General features: G+C 31.2%; 1 long non-coding RNA gene across 4 annotated transcripts in view; it reads right to left on the reverse strand.

The window, feature by feature from the left end:
* LOC141549429 (uncharacterized) overlaps positions 1-15,334 on the reverse strand; it is a 341,126-nt gene extending 325,792 nt beyond the window's left edge. For all 4 annotated transcript variants that reach the window (XR_012484352.1, XR_012484354.1, XR_012484353.1 and 1 more), the window contains exon 1: positions 15,185-15,334. This is a non-coding gene — a long non-coding RNA (uncharacterized LOC141549429). The remainder of the gene's footprint in view (positions 1-15,184) is intronic.
* Between the last annotated feature and the right edge of the window lie 936 nt (positions 15,335-16,270).

A 16,270-nucleotide genomic window follows, 5' to 3' on the forward strand; every position in this document is an offset into this window, starting at 1 on the left:
TGTTATATAAACTATTTGAAAAAATAGGGAATGAAGAAGTCCTACCAACTTGCTTTTATAACACAGATATGGTACTGATACCTAAATCAGTTAGTTGAAAACTGAGAAAGAAAACTATAGACCAATCTCCTTAATGAATATTGATGCTAAAATCTTAAATCAGATATTAGCAAAAAGACTACAGAAAATGATCCCCAGAATAACACACCGTAATGGGGATAAACTTGAGCCATTCCCAGTAAGATCAGGAGTGAAACAAGGTTGCCCACTATCACCATTACTATTCAATATTGTATTAGAAATGTTAGCTTTGACAATAAGAGGTGAAAAAGAAATTAAACGGATTGGTAAGGAGGAAACCAAACTATCACTCTTTGCAGATCATATGATGGTATACTTAGAGAACCCCAAGGATTCTACCAAAAATAATCCACACCTTTAGCAAAGTTGCAGGATCTAAAATAAATCCACATAAATCATCAGCATTTTTATATGTTACTAACAAGATCCAACAGTTAGAGCTACAAATAGAAATTCCATTTAAAGCAACTACTGATAGTATAAAATATTTAGGAATCTATCTGCCAAGGGAAAATCAGAAACTATATAGAGCAAAACTAGATTACACTTTCCACACAAATAAAGTCAGATCTAACCAATTGGAAAAATATTAAATGCTCTTGGATTGGGTGAGCAATTTAGAAACACAAATGATAGTCTACCTCTCATATCTGTGGAGAAGGAAGTGATTTATGGCCTAAGAAGAACTAGAGTATATTATGGAATGAAAAATTGATAATTTTGTTTATATTGTTTAAAAGTCTTTATACAAACAAAACTAATGCAGACAAGATGAAGGGAAGCTGTAAATTCAGGAATTTTTTTATAACCAAGGTTCCATTAAAGAGCTCATTTATAAAATATCTAGAGAATTGACTCAAAGGTATAAGAATTCAAGGCACTCTCTAACTGATAAATGGTCACAGACTATGAAGATGTTTTCAGATGATAAAATTGAAGTCATTAATAGTCATCTGAAAAAAAATGTTCTAAAGCATTGTTGATCATAGTAATGTAAATTAAGACAACTCTCGGGTACCACTATACACCTCTCAGATTGGCTAAGATGGAAGAAAAGGATAATGATGAATGTTGGAAGGGATGTAGGAAAATTGAGATACTAACTCATTGTTGATGAGTAGTAAACTTATCCACCCATTTTGGAGAGCAATATGGAATTATGCTCAAAAGTCTGTCAAACTGTTCATATCCTTTGATTCAGCAGTCTCTACTTGGCCTGTATCCCAAAGATTCCATAAAAGAGAAAAAAGGACCTATATGTATAAAAATGTTTGTAAGAACCTTTTTTGTAGTGACAAGGAACTGAAAAGTGACTGGATGCCCATCAGTTGGAGAATGTCTGAATAAACTGTGGTATATGGATATTATGGAATATTGTTTTTCTATAAGCAACTATCAGCAGGATGATTTCAGAAAAGACTGGGGAGACTTACATGAACTGATGCTAAGTGAAGTGAGTAAATCCAGGAAAACAAGGTGTACAGCAACAAGATTTTTTGATTATCACTTCTGATGGACATAGTTCTTGCCAATAGCCATGTTATTCAGGTCAGTTACAATAATCTTGTGATGGAAAGAGCCATTTGCACCTAGAGAAAAGAGTATGGGGACTAAATGTGTATCACAACAAAACATTTTCACTTTTTTATGCTTGGGTGCCTTTTGTTTCCTTTCTTATTTTTCCTTTTTGATCTTATTTTTCTTGTGCAACATGATAATTGTAGAAATATGTATAGAAGAACTGCATATGTTTAACCAATTTTGGATTACTTGCTGTCGATGGGAGGTCATGGGGGGAAAGGAGAGAGAAAACAATTGGCATACAAGGTTTTGCAAGGGTGAATGATGAAAACTATCTAGACATTGATTTTGAAAATAAAAAGTATTATTAAAAAAGGAAAAGTCTCCTAGAAAATGTGTGAGCTATTGTTAAATTCAACAACCAACCATAATCCTTCAGTGTAAATATTGTACAAGTTACATGATAAAATATTTTCAAATTTTCTTTGTCATATTCCCTGAAGACTAAAAAAAAATTACTTTTGGTTAACTTGCACAAGTTAGTGAAGATTAGTGAAGACATACTGTATAAGATGAGAGTTTTAGTTGGATTTAATAGGAAGCCAAAAATTTTAGTCATGAGATCATAGGAACAAAAGCATTTGAAATGTGTGAGATAGAGAAAAGGAATGGAGTGGAGAGATGGAGTATCTATTGCATGGAACAGCCAAGAAGCCTGCTTTACTGAATTGAAAAATTGGGTATTACTATGTAAAAAAGTGGAAATGTGGGAGGGGGGTAGGTTATGAAGTTCTTTGAATGCTAAACCAAGCCTTTTGGAATTGTTTCTGGAAGAAAGAGAAAGCCAGTGGAGTTCACCGAGTAGGCACTAACATTATCAGAACAACATTTAGAAAAAAAATATTTTAGACAGAATGGAGAATGGTTTGTAAGGAAGAAAGATGAAGCAGGGAGATGAACTTTCAGGAAATTGCTATACTTTAAGTGTAAGGTGATAATGGTCTGCACTAAAATAGCAGAAGTGCCAGAGCAGAGAAAAAGTATATTTGAAATTTATTTCCAAGATGAAATTAATAGAACTTAGCAAAATTTTCGATATGGGGGGGTGAGTGATATTTTCAAACAATGTAATTATAGCTTATTACATATATATGTATATGTATACATATATATGTATATGCATATAAATATATATATATATATCTGTGTTTATGTCTATAGATAGATAGATAGATAGATAGATAGATAGACAGATTTTATCGTTCCCTTTTTAACTCATTCACAATGTGATAGGATTTCAGAACTACCAGACCTCTTCCCCCATCAAATTCTTCATTGTCACATTTTCCTCTCATACTTCATTCATATAACATAATTACTCACTTTACATTTTCCTATATAGTTTTGCTTTCTAGAATCACATCATACTCCCCTCCAGTACACTCTTTCAAACTATGAGATTATTAATGATACTTTTAGACATATGGTTTACATTTCCATGTATAAAACATAAAATTTGCCTTTCTTCAGTACTTTTAAGTTAGTCTTTGACATGTGTATAGTCTACTTGGATCTTATCTGTCCAATTTTCTATTAAATTTAGATGTTTTGACACAAAACCCTATAATTCCAACAATGCATTAAAAATTCTTTTTTTATTCAGGATTATTCTTAATGTTGCTGGACATGATATTTGGGGCACAATCATAATTCTTTTGTTCTTCAACACATAGTGTTATCAGATCTGCAATCATTTAATGTAGCCTCTGCTAGATTTTTTTATGATCACAATTGTGTCTCCACCATATTTGAATTTTTCTCAATTAATAATTATGGTTTAGTTGCCAAATCTAAAGTCATTTTAAAATGTATTTTGTTAATGTTTTTAATTTTCAAAACATTTACATTAATAATTTTTCAACAATAATTCTTACAAAACCTTGTGTTCCAGTTTCCCCCTTCCCTTAGATGACAAGTAATTCAATATATTTTAAACATGGTAAATAGATATTAAATTCAAAATATGGATATATGTGTATACAACTATTAAGTCATTTTCTTAATTGTCATCCTTCTTAACCTCACTGCACATTTTGAAATTATTGAACACAATCTTGGCAAACTTTTAACCCTGGCTTTTTTTGTCATGACTTTCTTATGTTACCTATCTCTCTATGCCATATCATTCTCCATTGCTGGATTCTCTTTGATATCATTTTCAATAACTGTGGATATCCCTCAGTGATGTGCCCCATCTCCTCCTATACTATTTCCCTTAGTGAACATATCATTTCCTATGGAATTAATTATTCTTAAATTTAATATATTTACTGAGGATTCACAGATGTACATATTCATTCTTAAGCTCTATACTAACTTTCAGTGTCATGTCTCTAATTGTCTACTAGACATTCAAAGTGGTTATACTATATGTATTCCAAACCCAATATACCCAAGACTGAATTATTTATCCTTCTTCTCAAATTCTCCACTCTTCTAATTTTTTTTTTAATTACTGTGCAGGGCACCATTATCCTTACTGTCAGCTAGACCTACAACCAAGTTATAATTCTTATGTCTTGAAACTCTCTACCCAATGCATCACTAAGACCTTTCTATTTTACCTTTGCAATTTTTTTCACCTATGTCCCTACATTACTTCTGATTGCCACCAACCAGAAGTAGGTTTTTATAACTTCAAATCTATATTAATACAATAAGACATTGGTTGGTTTTGTTTCTCCACTATATTCTCTACTCACCAGTCGAACTGATCTTCCTAAAGAATATAACTAATTCTGAACTCATAAAAAATAAATTGCTTTTTATTACTACCAAGTTTGAATATAATATCTTCTGCTTGCTTCTGAAGTCATTCATCAAATTCCTTTATATAACTTTTAGTTCTTTTATGCATTAATCCAATCTCCTTATCACATACTCTTCAAGAGAGTGATGCTGGCCTCCTTGTTACTACTTGAACAAAACCCTACATTTCCTGACAATAAGAATTTCTACTATGGAGATGTGTGTGTGTATGTGTGAGTGTGTATATATATATATATATATATATATATACACACACACTATATAGACTATATATACTATATACTATATTACTATATTACTATGGAGGGCACCACTATCCTCACTGTCAGCTAGACTTTCTGCTGGTCTACATTTTTCTTTTGTTTTCTAAAATTGAGAGCTTCATCATTTCTTATAGCACAGTATTATTCTATCACTATCAGATACCACAACTCAAGCCATTATTCTACATTGATAAGCATCAATACAATTTCCAGGTTTTTTGCCATCACGAAGACAGGTGCTACAATTATTTGGTTATACAAATTTGCTAGCCCCTAGAAAATAACTTATAAATCATATCTTAAAATATTGTGAAAGAAAATTATTGAAATATCTTAGACACATGGGACCACATAAATTTTTTATAACAATTAAATATGTATCCATTCTCCACTTCTGAGGCTGGAGAGAAGGGGCCGAATAGAGAAAACATTCATATCTAAATAAATTTAAATAATGCTTCAAATTGTATTCTGGATCCGCAGAACTAACAAAAAGTAAGATTGAAACATTTCTTCCGACCAAGACAATTTGAATATTGGGATCAAATCTCTGTGATATGACAATAAAGGCTGTCACAGAGTCAATGTGAAACAGCAATTGTTAATTAAATAGAACAATAGAAACAGCAGTAGTTTTGGGATCTTTGAATTCACACACACAGTAAAGGGTCAAACTAGTCACAAAGATTACAGGAGTTTCCTGTTCTTGCACTGGACTCAGGAAAAAATTCTGTTTGGCAACTCCATAATCTATGAGTTCTTCTAGATCATAGCTCAAGGGAGGAGTGAAAAATGTTTAGTTAGGAGGGTGTAAAAGTTCTTAAAGTCAATAGCTTTTGGTCCCATGGAATCAAAGATTCTGACGGACAGAATAACTTCTTATATTAAGGGAACATGGGTACTGATGAGCAATATTAATTGCCACCCTAAAGAATCACAAACCTTTTTCTGAGTAAAGGGCAGTGTACTGATGAGAAGCGCAGTTACTATATCTCTTTTCATATTATTTCATCTAGGAAAGAGCAAAAGCATCCAAACCTCCAGAAGTAGGTCTCAAAATATCAGAGTTAAAAGACTAAGGATTGAGAAAATGCCTTTCTCCTGCTATTTGCATGTCATTAACAAAGCACAATTAACATTAAATTCATAAACAGGAAATTAAATGGGAAAATTAATTAATAAAAAAGAAAATAACCTGACTATAAAAAGAATGGCAGTAGGAAGGAAAATCAAGACACAAACTCAGAAGACAAGTCAAACTATCTATCCTCAAGAAGAAAAACTATAAATTGGACACAGGCCCATGAAGAATTCTTAGGAAAACAACAACAACTGCAACAACAACAACAACAACAAAAATAAACAAAAAGGATTTTCAAAATCACATAAGAGAAGCAGAGAAAGAAAAAAAAAAAACAGTTAAAAAAGGCACACGGAATACTAAATAAAATAAGTGCTTAACAATAGAATTAGCCAGATTAAAAAAAGAAAAAGATACACAATTTCACAGATAAATATAATTCACTATAAAGCAGAATTGGCCCAATGGAAAAAAAATATACAAAAATCTACTGAATAAAATAATTCCTTAAAAAGCATAATTGGACAATTGAAAGATAATGATTTTATGAGATATCAAACTATAAACTAACTCAAAAAAAATGAAAAAATAGGAAAAATGTGGAAAATCTTTTCTTTGAATAACAATTGATATGGAAAATAGATTGAGAAAAAAAGTTAACAATCATCAGACTACTTGAAGTCATATTTAAGGAAAGATCCTAGACATCATATTTTAATAAATTATCAAGGAATGCTGTCTTGAAAACATAGATCCAGATGGCAAAATAGAAATTGAAAGAATCCACTACCAACCACCAGAAGAGTATGAAATGAAAACTCAAGCCAAATTTCAGTATTCCCAGTGTCAAAAGAAAATATTTCTAGCAGATATAGGAAATCAAACCAAAACAAAATACAGAAATAGAGGATTTTGCAGCATTACTAATAAAAATAACAGAATTGAATAACATATTTTGTAAGGGCCCTTTAAATGGGTGGACACAGTGCATCGGGAGATTGAGGCTCAGAAGTAATTTCTGTGGATATTAGGACTGCCCTTGGGCGGGATCCTGGCCATATTGAGATAGTTTTGTAATGGGTGTCTCTCTCGCTGATTGGCTGTGTGTGTGACCTCACAGGCCCTATGTAAGCCCACTGCAGGCAGCAACCGCCCTCTTTAACCTCGTGCTGTTCACCCTGGCTCCTAGCCTGGGTGGCCAAGCCAAGATGGGTAGCCGAAAGAGGTAAGGGTTTTGGTAGTGAACACATGGGTCTTCTGACCAGGTGTTCACTCGGGAACCAACAAGTCAGGGCATCAGTTAGGGCATTATGTGAGTAGGTATAATAAAGGCTTTTAAGATTACACGTGATTGTTCTTGAGTGCGCTACCGGTTATTAAGCTATAGATTCAAGAGATTGTGGCCAGAGACCTTAGAAGGCCTCAGAGGAGGCGAGCCGGGTAGAGCTCACACTGCAAAGGACAGTGGTCAAAGGTACTCTGGTGGGTCTAGGACAGACTAGTAATTGTAACTGCCAGGAGAGCACGTTACAAAATTTGACTTTAAAATACAAGACTTAAGAGAAGCATAAAAAGGTAAACATGGAAGAGAAGTCATAAAATATTGAATAAAATTAAAGTATTTGCATTTTCAAATAAGATGATGGATGTAAGTTTAAAAATTTTTCTCATTCTTAATGAAATTAGAAGAATTCTATAAAGAAAGTATATGAAGAAGTGAATCCATTATATGGGGAAATTTTCAAAAAAGGACATTGACACATAAATTAAAAATAAATGAGAAGTTAAATTGTTTAATACTAAAGAAGTACTGGGTTCAAAGAACAAATCATAGAAAGAATCAATAATTTCAATAAGGAGAATAATAATAATGAAACAGCATAACACAATCTGTGGTATGCAGCCAAAGCAGTACTTAGGGGAATTTTATATCTCTAAACAGGAATATAATTAAATGAGACAAAGAGCAAGTCAATTAATTGGGGATGCAACCAAATAATACTAGGAAATAAAAAATGGGAATTTTTCAGGAAATAGCAAAATGAAAAATCTAGAGAGAAATTAAAATTAAAAGTTAAAATGTTGAATTATTAAATAACCAGGAGTTGATTTTATAAATTTAAAAAATAGATAAATCAATTGGTTAATTTGATGAAAAGAAGAAATATAAATAAAATTATAATATCAAAAGGAAAAAAGTTTACATGAACCAATAATTAATAAAATAATCATTAAGAGTTATTTTGCCTTCCTAGCTCTGGGCAAGTCACTTAATCCCAGCCTCAGGGAAAAAAAAAAGAAAGAAAGAAAGAAAAAGTTATTTTGCTCAATTCTATGCCAGTAAAATTGATAACCTAAGTTAAATACATGAATATTAACAAAAATATAAATTAGCATATCCAGATTAACAGAAGAAAAATCAGAATCCATAAACATTTTAGAAAAAGAAATTGAACAAGGGATAAATGAATTGTCTGAGAAAAAATCATCAGGGCCAGAAGCACTTGTAACTAATTTAAACAAACATTTAAGAATCATTCAATCCCAAGACTATAAATCTCTCTCCTCACTTTTAACCTTTCTCCAGTCAATCATGAAAGTGATTGTTCTAAAGTAGGTCTCATCCTGTCATTCTCTTATTCAGTGGGTTCCTATTGCCTTCAGGAGAAAATACAAAATGTTCCATTTGTTTTTGAAATCACTCTGATCTTTCCAGTCTTCTTACACCTCATCCCCTAATTCTTACTATTCAATCCAGTAAAACTATCTTCCTAGTTATTCCATGAATAAAACATCTAGGCAGTCTTCCCAAGTCATCACCAACTGCAGCCTGAAATGCTCTGTTCTACTAACTTCCATGGCTTCAAGTACCAACAAAAAAATTTCATCCTCTATGAGAGCCTTCAATAAACCTTCTTAATCCCAGTATTTTCCTTCTTTTAATTATTTCCTATTTGTTCTTTATGTAGCTTGCTTTGTTTATATTTATTTTCATGATTCCTTCTATTAGATTGTAATCAGTTTGAAAGCAGGAACTGTCTTCTTGCCTTTTTTTCCTATCCCTATCATTTACCACATACTTAATAAATGTTTATTGACTGATTGCTGGAAATCTATTAAAAGCATTTTATGAGGCAACTATAGTACTAAAATCTACATCAGGAAAGGATAATATAATTATAGTTAAACATATGCTATTGATCAATAGCATTAGGGGGTACAATAATAACAAAATATAATAATAAGTTAATATAACATTTTCCATGATCAAATTATATTTATAACAGGAAGAAAAGTATTGTTTGATGCTTAAATAAAATAGCTTATAAAACTATGGACCATAAAAACAACAAAAAAAAAAATTCCAAATTATACTTTTTCAAAGTACATAATATAAAAGTGGAAAAACTGTTATCTAAAACCAAAAGGGGACATTGTGTGTAATGAGAAAAAGATTTTCTTTTAAAAATAATGATATATCTTTCTATTATTGTTTTATACATTTGTGGAAATTCTAATAATAATAGAATAATAATAATAGAAAAGAAAGAAAACAATGGACAAGATGAGTCAAAAATATTCCTATTTACCAATGACAATTTGACTTCAATAAAATTCAAATATCAGAAAACAAAACAAAACAATACAATAAGAAAATGAAGATATAGATTAAATTTGTCAAACTTACAGGATACTAAATGCAAAACTAAGGCATATTTTATATTAAAATTAAAAAGTTCATATTCATTACAAATTCTTCTTAAAAATGAAGACCAAATTAAATTATAAATGGGATAATTATGTCTGGGTCCTAAAATACCTAAAAAATTTCAATCCTGTCAAAATCAAATTAATTAATGATCTGCAATTATATTGCTTAGGAATTAAAAAAGGAGACTTCAAAGAACTCATGATGCCATATTTCATTTAGAGAATCTAATGAAGATAAAGAATACAAAGGAAAAAATAGTTTTAAGATAAGTTTGGTGTGGGAATAACACTTCTATGATACAAATTATATTATAAAACAATAATTAATAAAAATTGATAATAGTTAAATTAAATGCAAAATATGTCAATAGAAGCCTTTCAAAATAGTTATTAAAATGCAAAAACAACTGGAAAAAGTACATTCTCATTGATTGATGAATGACTAAGCAAATTGTGGGAAGCAAATACAATATGCTTACTATCATAATTCATTATTCAAAAGATGTATGCAGAGGGGCTGGAAAACACTTGAATGAAGTGAAGCATAGTGATGTAATCAGTCAAGAAAGCTGTATTAAAAATGACTACAAATTTTAAATGCAAAAAATATTGAAATGAAATGTTGTGAAATTAAAAAAATGAATTGAGCAACAAAAAAGAACATAATGACATACTTTTTTTTTTTTATCTTGCAAAGATAAGGACTAACAGGTGTGGAGTGTTTCAGTATGTTGATTGGATATGCTGATCTGTTGTTGTTTTTTTGCTTTTGTTTTGTTTTGTTTTGTTTTTGCCTACATATTATTTGTTTAAATGCTTCTTTTTCTTTTTTCTTTTCTTTTCTTTTCTTTTTTTTTTTTTTTTTTTTTTTTTTTTAAGCTAGCTCTCCAGAATTGGAGTGACTAAAAAGATACAAGGGCCAAAACAGTCATTACAAAAACAAAATACTTGGAAATTTTCAGAATACAGGCTCTAATTTCTGATCATAATTTGTAATGTCAGTATTTATATTCACATTTTTTTAATTTTGGCATTTTCATTCAGTTTTAATTTTCTGTAAATAATTTTATCTTTTAATTCTAGAAATCAACAACTTTTTAAATCAATTGACTAAAATATTTCATCTCTAACCCTTAATCACTCAGAACTCCTCAAACTGACAAATGATGTTCAAAGTAAGTAAAAAAAAAAAAAATTACAGAGACCAAAGGATACTTGTCACTAGATTCTTTTTTTACTGAAATTTAAAGACAGTTCTGAAAAATGTATCTAGGCAGAAAAATGAAGAAAAAATTGTGGGCTTCCATGCCCTGCAGATAAATCACTTATTCAAGGAATTTATAGCTTTATGTTAAGCTTAGTGGCATTTGTTCTATGAAATGCTTAAGTCTTATTAGATATGACAAGTGCTGAGTTCTGCACAGAATATGCGATCCCAGCAGCTATTCTCTTAGAGGTAATTCATTTCCTCAATTCAATATTGATGACATGAGTCATGTTTGACCAATATTTGTATAGGTATCTCTTTAGCAAGAATGCATTTTATTTGCTTTATTTATTTATTTAGGAAGATTAAATAGAAGAAATGAAACTTAAATTAGAAAATTGAAAGCCATAAAAATAGTATAGAATAATCAGGGGTGGAGGTTATCTCCCCAAAAGCATGTAAGAATGGAAGCTTTTAGGGTGCAGGAACTGGCTATCTAATGAGGGGTGGACATTGGCTTTATCTAACTTCTGTAATATCCAATTTATAATCAGGTGAGGGATTTGTGCTTCAAGACAGAAAATAAAATATTGCCTTTAGAGTTTCAAAGGTGGGATTACTAACCTAGGAACCCATTTTTGCAAGAATGTAAAATAAATCTTTCTTGCCTTCATCAGTGAATCAGTGGAGTTCTTGCTATAAATATTTTGTTTCTTTCATGCTGTAAATTCCAAGACACACAATGGTTAAATTTTAAATTTTCATTGACTACAAGTTCTGGACTAAACAGGAAAAATATCTTCAAATATACAAAAACGGAAATTTGAAAAACAAAATACTGTGCCATACCCATGAGGAAATGAAGAAGGAAATGGGATAAGGAGTTTTGAAGAATGACTGTGTTCAGACTGCATCCCAGGATGACATACTTACAAAACTCAACCATAACCATCAATGGTAAAATATAATCTATAAAAGAGATCTGTAAAGTTGTATTACATGATTATGTGGGTGCAGAAGATTATTTCCTTATAATACCCTAGAAAACAGAAATGGAAGAATATTAAATAAAAAGATATGAAGTAAATAATTTGCCCTTAAGGGATGAAGATTCTTAAAACAGAAAGACATATTTTGATTAACAATGACAATAGTCAGTCAGAAAATTAATAAGCATTTTAAATGACAGGCACTCTGTTATTATTGGGGAAACCATCCGTCCCAAAAAAGGAGAAAGATAATATCTCTTCCCAGAGAGTTCAAAGACCCAAAAAGAGATGAAAATGAGAAACAATCTATGTAAAAAAAAGTAATATACAGGATAAAATATATTTAAACAATAGAAGAAGTCACTAGTATTGAGGGGGACTAGAAAAAGGGTTTTTTATCAGGTACATGAAAGGAATTAGGAAAACCAGAAGATGGAGATAAAGAGTTGTTTGTTTTTTTTTGTTTGTTTGTTTTGTTTTGTTTTTTTAAATCCTAGAGAACTACTAGTATAAAAGCCTAATGTTTAGACATCAACTTTCTTGTTCAAGGAAGATCCAGGAAGGCAGAGTTAAAGCACTAAAGAATTCCTGCAGAGGGTATTGGGTTTAGGAAAAAGAAGACTAAGAAAATGAGGGAAAAAGATTATGAAGGTATTTTAATATCAAATGGAAAGCTTTATAACTGGTCTCACTATGATAGGGTGTTACTAGAGTTTATTAAGTGAGGTAACACTTAACAGTCAGATCTACACTTGAAGAATCTATATCTAACTATCACTTATCCATCTATTTATCTCTCTGTCTGTCATATTTATACGTAATTTATTGTGTTTATTTTGATAGCTGACTGAAGAATAAATTGAATAAGAGACTTGAAATAGGAAAATAAAATAATAAATTATGCAATTATCTGGAGGTAAACTGATGAATGTCTAAATCAAGGTGTTTGCTGTGTCAGAGTTCAGTAGAAGCAAAATTTATCTGTATTATGAAAATAGCATGAATAGATCTTGGAACTGATAGAATCTGACAAGGGAAAGAGAGTAAGAAAGAGAAGGAGGGACAGAGGGAAAGGGAGGGAAGAAGGAAGGCAGGAAGGGAGAAGATGCCAGTGATTTCATAAACTGGGAACATGGTAGTGCCCTCAAAAGTATCATAATAGAGAAGCTATGAAAAGAAGAAAGTTTACAAGGAGAAATTATGTTTTGTTTTGAACATGGGAAAATTCAGGTTAAACTGTTTTAATAAATAATTGAAAATTATGAGATAAGAAACAGTTCAGGTCAAATAAATTATTGAGGATCTTTAGAGATAATAATTGGATCCACAGGAATCTATGAGATTACCCAAGTGAAACAGTATTGAAGGAAAAGAGAAGAGGACTGAGTAGAGTTCACTGTGGGGCATTTATCATTATCAGGCATAATCTGGACAAAGATCCAGGAAATTCTATTGAAGAATGTTCAAATAAGAATAGAGAATAGAATCCTTTATTGTCAGGAATGATTCAGCATAAAGTCATGTCACAAAAACCTAGATATAAAAGATATAATATAGAAAGTTATTGACAATATGAGCAGCTGAGGAGTGGAAAGGGGCTTTTAAGTATTTCAACTGAGAAATCATAATAACAATATCAATAAAAAACAATTAAGAGTGCAACAATAAAGTACAGAGAGATAAGGGTGAAAGAGGAATCATATTGGTATGATGGTATAGGATTAAGCCTGAAACACAAACCTCACAATAGACAACCTACAGTAAATGAATAAATAATCACAAATCAAAAACAATTTTATGTAAGGATAACAAAACAAAAGATGACAATAGAAAGGGAAATAACTGAAAATTAATAAAATATGTAGGGATTGATAAATCAGCACAAAATATTGATATATCAACATAAAAGACTTCTTTAGAAATAAAGAATACTTTAAATAGTTGAAGTTATAAGTAAAATCAAGAAAATTTTAGGAATTAATTTACATTTTAATGCCTAACAATTGAAGAATGCTAAAGAATTTGTGACACATAAATATAAAAGAAAGTTAACTATTGTGCTGCAAAAAAAAAAAAAAAAAAAAAAAAAAAACAAACAAAAAAAAAACCAGTGAATTCAGAGAAGCATGAAAAGTTTTATATGGGGTCATACAGAAGAAAGAAATTAAAGAATAGAAAACAAATATGCAGTTATTGTAGTAACAAATAGAACTACAAATTATTTTTGAAAGTGAATATTTCAGGTTCAAATTGGTTGCAAAATATGGAAAGAAAAGAAATTCCAATCTTAAATTATTTGCATAAGTGGTAGTACATTGAGTGTGGCCAATTGAAAATATTTGCAGTTTTATATGTATTGATAAGTGGTCCTGATTTTTTTTTCCTTTTGTTTCTATTTTAAAATAATATTATTTGTTATATGGGATGCTCCTATGAGACACAAGGTGAATTAAAGATACTGTAATAAATTTGGTGATATTCAAAATATATCAATTATATTTTATTGCAAAAATAGAAAATGTATATTTTGAATATAACTTAATTAGAACAATTTAACTCATTCAAGATAGCAAGATTCTCTTACCATATTGTCACATATCATGGTTTAAATTCCTCAGGATAATTGTGTGCAATTTTCCAGTACTTTCTACAATGTCTGGTTTATAGTAGACACTATATGTTCAATTGTTCTCTATTTAAGTTCTCTTTTTTTTGAATATGAGAATTCTCTTTTAAAATAAAAGGAAATAAAATTATTGATTCCTTTATCTATCACAGTGGATAAAGACAATGTTTAAAAATATTTTGAAAAGCTTGAATATTGGTTCATTGTTAATATTATAGAATAATATATCAATAAATATAAATTGTTACAATGATATTTTAAAAGCATACTACAATGAGAGGAAAAGTAATTAAAAATGGTTCTTCTGAAAAATATTAGGATCCTTTGAAAAATATTAATACAGCAGCCAAGTTATCTTAAATAATCTTTGGGCTATACTGAGAAAAATAGAACAGGGGAGAGATGAATCTCATACAATACTAATTGTCCTTAGTTTTGTCTGCAATGTTTTAGGAAGGACATTCATAAGGGTGGGGGAAAACTCTTAAAGAGAACATGGTAGAGAGAAAAAAGTTTACATGCAAGGGTTTATTTAGTAAAGGCTTTCTGTTTAAAATATCTAGAGAAGTGATTCAAGTCTTTAAAAATACAAAGCATTCTCCAAGTGATAAATGGTCAAAGATATGAACAGACAATTTTCAAATAAAGAAATTGAAACTTTTTAGTCATAGGAAAAAGTGTTCTAAATCACTATTGATCAGAGATATGCAAGTTAAGAAACTGGGGGTTGGAGCCATCTTGGTGGAGAGCAGACATGACTTTCTGAGACCTTCTCTGACCTTTTCTCAAACCAACAGCATATTAAGCCTCTAAACTTCTTTTGAGTCAAAGAATCCGCAAATATTTAGAGTATAACACATTCCCAGAAGAAGTTACCTTGGAAGAAGTTCGGAACAGGTGTATTCAAACAGGCAGGGGACAGTCTGCTGAGCCTAGACCACAGCAAAAGAAGACAGAGAAAGGAACTGGCTGGGAGGTGGAGCATTGCAGATTCCATGCACCTGGGAATCTCCTGTGAGGCTCTTAAGCTACTCTGTCTTGGTTGCAAGCAGGTGTTAGCAAAGTTGCTATAAAAGGTCAATTGTAAATCATTAACCCACACACAAAGAACACCATACCTAGCCAGCATTACACCAGCACTTAAAGTCAATCTGCAGAACTGCCCCAGAACAAATCAAAGCAGCCATCGTTCCTTTGCATTGGACAGACCTTAACCCTTAAAAAAATTAATAAAAAATAAAAAAGAACTATCACCATAGATAGCTGTTATGGAGAGAAAGAAAAAAAAAAGATCTCAAATCCTGAGGTTTCTAAAGACAAAGTGATTCCAGATGAAGCCCCAAAGGGAGACATGAACTGGTCCCCATTTCACAAGGCTTGTGTGGAAGATTGCATAAAGAATCTTAAAAAGGAGTTAGAAGAAAAATGGCCAAATGAAATGAGATCATTGCAAGAAGGAATGAAAAAGGCAGAATGTGTTATGGGCCAGAACTCTGTAATTGAAACAAGGATTCTTAGAAGGTGCTAACTCAGTGGAACTTATGACACAATAGTTATCTAGTTTAGTATGGTGTTTAATAGTTCTCTAAGTTCAGTATGATTGACTTAGTCTTCCAACAAATAATGGCTTCCTAGTGATATAATGATTGGGGGACTGAGAGCCAGATTCATTCACTTCATCTCACAGCACCTTGGTGGCAGGGCTTTCCTACTTAGCTTCTCCCCTAAAATCAAGATTCAGGAAGGGATTCAAGGAAGCTAGCTCGGCCCCAGGCAAGGCAACTAGATTGTGAAGGAGATCATAAAGGATTTGGACTTTAACACCTGGCTATTCTTGTGGTGATTACTGAGCTGAGGGGAAGACCTTCAGAAACCCACCAAGAACACTACAGTAATGCCCTACAAAAGAGATATAAAAATGATGCCAATTCACTAAAATACAAAATGTTTAAAATTGAAAAA

The sequence above is a fragment of the Sminthopsis crassicaudata genome, chromosome 1 (genome assembly GCF_048593235.1).
Source record: "Sminthopsis crassicaudata isolate SCR6 chromosome 1, ASM4859323v1, whole genome shotgun sequence".
Taxonomy (NCBI): Eukaryota; Metazoa; Chordata; class Mammalia; order Dasyuromorphia; family Dasyuridae; genus Sminthopsis; species Sminthopsis crassicaudata.